Raw genomic sequence first — 7,295 nt, 5'->3', positions numbered from 1 at the left:
CCAGCTGGCTTCCTTTCAGCACAGTGGGCCTCCCAGAAATGTCTTCTTTATCCCCAGCTCTGCCTGTGGCCACTCCAAATAGAAAAGATGTGGAACCTTTGTCTCCTGTCTCCCTCTCACAACATCAAGCGCTGAGCAGATTATCAAATGAGCAGAGGATGTAAAATGCCATTAAGGGTTTGAAGGGTGTGTGTGCATGCATGCTCCTTTATTTTTGTGCATATACACTAGCCTCTGTATTCAGCAGTCCACATTTCTATTAACGTGCATAAGACTTTGGTAGAAAGGGGACCACGGTGACCACAGTTTGAGGATTCCCTAATGACACACTTTTCCATCAGAAGAAGCCAATTTGTAAAAACCAAAATTATTTATAGGGAAAGCTGAGTCTTGAAAAATCTTCCTGTTTGGAAAAAAAAAGTTTTGAAACCATCCGAAGAGTCTGTTTAGATATTTCAGTCCTGAAGTTTCATTCTTCAGTTTGAAATTACTTTTCTTTGAAATTTTAGTTAATTTCTAGTATAAAAATGGTAAAATAAATAAAATGAAACATTTTACAGTTAACAAAATGAAAGGCTTCAGATTACCTGACCTATTATTTTTGTTAGTAGTATTAGCTGCATGTCAATATTTTTGAAATTTGAACTTTTATTCCTTGAGAAGGAAAAACTTTTTGAAATCTATTAAAAAAAAAAATCTCACAGGAAGGAAAATTATTTTCCTTCCAAGATCTAAATGTGACCCCAGCATTTTATAAAAATGAATATTTTATTACCCTTTATCAACAGTCTCTAGGTCATGGGTAGATGTTGTTTGGCAGCTACTATATGGTGGTATGGAAACAAAGTCATAGCTGTTATATCACTATTCTCTGCAGGCAGAAAAGAGCAAGCCACGACAGTTTAGCTTTCATTTAATGTGGGATAAATGTCTGTACGTGGGCAGGAGTCACTGAGAAGTGATGTACAGTAAAGCTCCACTCCTTTTATCTCATGGTATCTTGTTCATGTGCCCCTGCCTTGTGTAAGCTTGTCTGTCACATCCATACAAAAGCTGACAAACTACACTGGTTTCCACAGCTTTTTCATTCTGCACAGATTCTGCCAGATTCACTGGTTAAACCGTTTTATTTGCACCAGAATCACATCCCAGTCCCTGAGGTGCCAGTGAGGTCAAACGTACCTCTGCCTTGGGTTTTGAGAGATCAGGAGCCCACTGGGTTTCCAGTTTGATTTGGCTAGCAGACCAAAAGGAAGGAATAAAGGTGGTGTGGGGGCAGAGGGAAAGATATTAAGATACACTGATGCAGAGTTGGGGGGAGAAAATGGAGAAGGTCAGGGCTCAGCTGGGAAAGAGAAAACATGGCAACTTGAATAAAGCTACAGTGCAAGGAGGTAGTAATAGTGAGACACTTCTCCAAGAGGGTACTTTAGTCTTGCTTTATGGGCATCCTACACCTAATCTTCTTCCTCCAGTAAGCTTTATCCTTAGAACAAACACTCGCATAACCCTTCTGCCAAGTCCTGCTGACAATAACCAGGCTGGTTCAGTTACCTCGGGGTTTCTTCTTAAAATCTCAAAACAGCTACCACTTGAGCCCTTACATCAGGCGTTTCACTTGGGTGCCCTCAACAAGCCCAATGTTAATACTCATAAGCAATGCACCCAAGGGCTAAAAACAAAGAAACCTAGTGAGGAAGAGCAGAAAAGGGGAACAGAATAACTTGGAGAAGCCAGCAGTTAATACATGGACAATACTTAGGGAGAACTCATCCCTAGGACACACTGGCCTCTTTCATGGCTGTGGGCACCTAATGAGGCCATGTGTTCTGTCATTAGCCCTCACCCTCTGACTCTCCTCTGCTGATCCTCTCACTAGGGCTGGAGGTAACTGAACTCTGGGCAGGTCCACCTCTTGCATCTGAAAGACATACTGCTCCAGGGAAATTCATCTCCTTGCTCAGCTGAAGCAGCCACATGTCTGAGACCTGTTGGGGGAAGGGGGGGGGGACAGCAAAGTGGCTGCCCACTGCACCATCAGCCCAAGCATCCTCAGGGCTGCTTGCCCACTTCCAGCTGACTCCGTATTGTCCCATTTTGTCCCATTTCCCCTTCCCCCCACCAATCCCACAGCAGCCACAGTCCTCAGAGGGGATGGGGTTCACACAAGCCTCAGTAAAGTCCAGGCCACAAAGCACATTCCTGCAGCCAGCTCTTCCTTAGCCTTGTCAAGAGCTTCCCTACACCCAACCACTCCAGGATCCAGGTAGCTCTCTGTCCCAGGCACTTGCAAGCCCATTCCCTGGTCCACTTGTTACTCATCAGGGATAATGGGCTTTGATTTCCCCCAGATTCAAAACCTAACCTTACCCAGAATGGCCTAAACTGATGCACAACTGACATACACATGAGGTCCAGCCCATGCAGCCTTTCCCTCTCCCTCACCAGGAGAGAGCTCCCTGCCCTTTGAGGTCTCTGTACCTCCAGTGTTCTCAAGTCTCAGTGGCATCCATACCAACAAGGGCCTTAGGTAGGTCCTGCTGGGAAAGTTTCATTCATGCAACCTCCATGGTCCTGGCATAAGCAGAGTTACACAGGAGGAATGCTCCTACCCCAATGTTCCCAAGCCCTCACTGGCCCAGGCACAGCACCACTGACTGAATAACTTGCTACACAGCTTCGAGCTCTGCTCTCCCTGCTGACCTCAGTTGCAACTTTTTACTTTCTTGTGGTTGAGAGCGAAGTTGGATATCTCATGGGTACCACACTGTGCCAAGCTGTGGGTGGGAGACCACTGCTCCACCATGTAGCTTTGACTGGCATAGGTGTCTCTGCAGGCTGGATAATGTGGCCCTGTGTCCAGATCAGGCTGGTGCACAGCCCAATTCAAGCACCTGGGATCCAACCAGCACATGGCTGGAACCAGGCCTACAGAGCTGGGCTGGCAAGTTGGATGGCACATATGGAACAACCCCACATGCTGACTCCAGGATTTGGCCTACTGGCCAACCCTGCATCACTCCTCCAACCCATGGGGCTAGTAGCTTGGGCACCACTGGACTACAGCTTCATCCTTGCTTTCATGCCAGTGTCACTTGTGATGCTGGCCTGCACCCTGGAAACCCAGGTACGTGTACTAAACTCACCATCACAGTGCTCCATGCTTTATGACAGCCTTACACAGAGCTTTATGAAAGCCTAACATAGCGCTACTTACTGTAGCACTTCTTTTACCCAATTCTTCCCTGACATTCCAGTTCCCCTTCTTGGATGTCTTTCCCTGATGCTTTTGCTACTGGCTTCTTCCTTAGCTTCTAAGGGTGTCTGTTAAGGGACAAACTAGTGGTGACCGTGCCATGATCCCACAGTGCCCCACCATTTGCAAATGGAAGGCAGGCTCACAAACAGGACAAGGGAGTTGCCACAGCCTGCAGGGTGGACTAGTATGAACAGGCGGTCATTGGATAGGATGGATGCCCCAGTGGGGGAAGGGAACAGGTGAGAACTAGTATTCACACTGCCAAGGCACCGTCTGGCAGGCTATGTTCTTCTTTCCATGTGAGAGTGTGCTATCTTTTCACCGAGGCTCAGTTTACATAAGCATAAGTGAGAAGACAATTTGGCCCTTGGTGCTGTTTCAGACCATGAGCCAGGACAGTGTGCTGGAGAGGAAAGCTGTAGGAGATCTGTTGACTCAGGTAAGGGATGCCAGCAGACTCTCCTCAAAGCAAAGGGCATAATTGTTATCTTGTGCCCAAATCAGGGAACTGTGCCCAGGAGGCTGGGTGAACACAGAGCAGGCTCTGGCAGGCAGGGGCAGCTTGGTGCAACAATGTAAAACAAGCAGGGTCTAAGTGATCATGTCACAGAAGAGATTAGATTCCTTCTCGACAATGTCGCTGAGTGGAATTACGAGCCTCAGGTGTATGGGACAAGGCCTTCTCAATCTTCCTCTTCCTTCCTAATGCACAAAGGTTGTGGTCAAAGGAATGTGACAGCTGCTGCTTTGTGACCAACCCAGACAGGACCAATAGATCAGCCAAGGCACCAGATAAAGGACTATGCAAAATGCAGACCAGCCATCACATCCTGCCGAGAGCTTACTGTGTTCCCTCAATGTGTAACTCCACCAACTCCAGTGAACTTACAGTGCCTGAATCCCAGGATGAGCCTGTGTCCCCTGCAGTTCTAGAAACCCTACCTCACTGGATGAGCTGACACATGTAGATACTGTAGCTCCAGACTGCATAGCTAGATGGCCCTTACCCTTTTAAGGGCCAAAGGGAGAGGGGACTGCAACAAGCCATGGTGAGGGGTGTAGTTTTGTTTATATGAGCTTTTCATACCTGTGCCCTGAAGGAAGGCCCTGAATAGACTGTCGTGTGACATTAGTCCCTCCTGGCTGGACAGATGTGCCATTAGCTTATACCTGGTTGTCAGTAAGTTTCCACCACTGTACAGGTATTGCAAAGTTCCCTATGAAAGTGCCCCTTCTCTTCAAAAGTCACAGGGCTTTAATGTAGGTAAGAAAAGCTTAAGTGATAGCTCTGGGTTGCAAAGGAAAAGCTACATATTTATCCACAAAATGGCCAGAGAGAGTGCCTGTCATAAATTTCTTCCTTTGACTTCTGTAATGCAGTATCCATTCTTGCATTGCCTTCTGGGCACTCAAATCTTGGGCTGTGCTGTTACCCAACCAAACATCCACTTCCACAGGGCGCGCCTTCCATAGCAGTGTAGTTGGGGACTCCACAACAGGGTTGTGGGGTCCAAGCTTTGGAACAGGCTACCTAGAGAAGTTGCAGTCTCCATCCCTTGGAAATTTTCAAGGGCAGGTTAGACAGAGACTAGTCTGGGATGATTTAGTCAGGAATGATTCTGTCTTGAGCAGGGGCTGGACTGGATGACCACATGTGGTCACTTACACCCTTACATTCCTACAATCCCTAATCATATGACCGGCCTTTGGGAGAGGAGCTGGGCAGGATCTCCCAATGGGTGTGTGTCAGAGCTCTTGGTGCTCCTTGGTGACACAGGCCTTTGACAGAAACAGGAGCTATATAGTCCTGAGGAGACAGGATGGAAAATATCCTGTGTCCAGGCTCCCTTCTGTCAGTGCAGTGAGAATGCTGGAAGCAGCAACTGGTGTTTGATAACGTAGCGATACCATACCACGCAGGCTCCGTGAATTAGTTTCTCCTTCTCACATTTTATGAATGGCTCAGAAGGTATGAGCTGGGGGTTGTTGGGAAAAGGCTCACAGCAAACAAACAACAGGTGCTTGTAGGCAGGACAGAGCTGGTTTTATTTACAGAGGTACACTCATCTAATTGCTTATACAGAGACCATGATCAATAGCAATCTTCTTATTGAGAGAGCCCACGGTGGCAGAGCTATTCCAGGTGCAAGGCGTGATGCTTACACATACAAGATAGGCTGCATTCACCACTAAGCTCAGAAGACGTATGGCAAGTAGGTGCTAAAAGGGTTGTGGGGTTTGGGGTTTTTTTCCCCTCTTCTACTTATGTCACAGTTACCAAAGCAACAGAGTATGAGTCTTCAAACTGCAACATGGAAGGAATAGAGGAGCAGGTCTCTTAATTCTCTTAAGAATTCTCTTAATTCTTTCACTTAGATGGGAAATGTATGAGCACCTGTGTTGTATGAACACCCCTTTGCACCTTCAAACAGCCTGTTCCAGCTACCAGAAGCAGATTCTACTTCTTTATTCCCTTAGAAACAAGGGCTGATCTATTCTTACACTTTAAGGCAAGTTTTTCCTTTTTTTTCTGGATAAAACTTCACATGATTATGTTTTTGTTTACCCAGAAATACTGCAGTAAATAGATGGCTTTCCTACAGAAATCTTGAGAAAAAGAGCAGTGTAAGATGCATTTGAAGTGAAGGCTAATCAAATCAGTATCATAGTTTCATAGTTTCTAGGGTCGGAAGGGACCTGAGCAGACCATCTAGTCCGACCCCCTGCCATGGCAGGAAGAGCACTGGGGTCAAATGACCCCAATAAGGTGGTCATCCAACCTCCTCTTAAAAACCCCCAGGGTGGGAGCCTGCACCACCTCACTTGGAAGCTGGTTCCAGACCCTAGCCGCCCTGACCGTGAAGTAGCGCCTCCTGATGTCCAACTTAAACCTTCCCTCCGCCAGCTTGTGACCATTGTTCCTGGTCACTCCTTGCAGCGCTCGGGGGAACAGGGACTCCCCCAGCACCTGCTGATCCCCCCTAACCAGTTTATAACAGGCCACAAGATCCCCCCTCAGCCTTCTCTTTTGAAGGCTGAACAGGTTCAGGTCCCGCAACCTTTCCTCGTAGGACCTACCCTGCTGTCCCTTGATCATACGAGTGGCCCTCCTCTGGACCCTCTCGATGCTGTCCACATCTCTCTTGAAGTGCGGCGCCCAGAACTGGATGCAGTACTCCAACTGCGGCCTGACCAGTGCCGCATAGAGGGGGAGGATCACCTCCTTGGACCTGCTCGAGATGCATCTGTGGATGCACGACAAGGTGCAGTTGGCCTTCCTAGCCGCCTCCCCACATTGCCGACTCATGTTCATCTTGGAGTCAATAATGACTCCCAGATCCTTTTCCACCTCCATGCTGACAAGAGGGGAGTTCCCCAGCCTGTATGTGTGGTGCCTATTGTTCCTCCCCAGGTGCATCACCTTACACTTGTCCGTGTTAAACCCCATCCTGTTCTCCTCCGCCCATCCTTGTAACCTGTCTAGGTCCAACTGTAGCCTGTTGCTCCCCTCTAATGTGCCCACATCCCCCCACATCTTAGTGTCATCAGCAAACTTGAACAGGGTGCTTTGTATCATTATTAAGCGGGTGGCAACTGAGGCACCAATCTTGGATACTGAGTTGGAGGGATGGGAGGGAACTCAAAAACAGTAGCTGCAGCACTGCCTGCCTGGCTGTTCCAGTGCCACTGACAGTACAGCCACTGCCCCTGCCCCATGTGCCACTATTGCCTAAGGTGTAGGAGTGCCCACATATATCCCTGGGTCACACAACAGGTGTTAGTAGCAAATCAGCAGAGCTTGTTGGGATTTGTAATTTAGTAGATATGCAGAACAAGTCTATCTTACATACTAGAAATTCAGAAGGAAAAGCCCCAGGAAGCAGAGACAGATGGTAAAAATACTTCTTACTACACTACTGTTATTCCTCACTCTTCAGAGTGTAAAATCATCAGCGTAGTATGTAGTCAGGTACCAAAGCTAAGTAGAGACAGTCAAAAGAGAGACATGCTAGGATGGGACGGGCTCCACCTTTCC

This window comes from Gavialis gangeticus, unplaced genomic scaffold (assembly GCF_001723915.1).
Source record: "Gavialis gangeticus isolate Ggan-Ray unplaced genomic scaffold, GavGan_comp1, whole genome shotgun sequence".
Taxonomy (NCBI): Eukaryota; Metazoa; Chordata; order Crocodylia; family Gavialidae; genus Gavialis; species Gavialis gangeticus.
The sequence above is the reverse complement of the archived record's forward strand: the minus strand, read 5'-3'. Positions refer to the sequence as shown.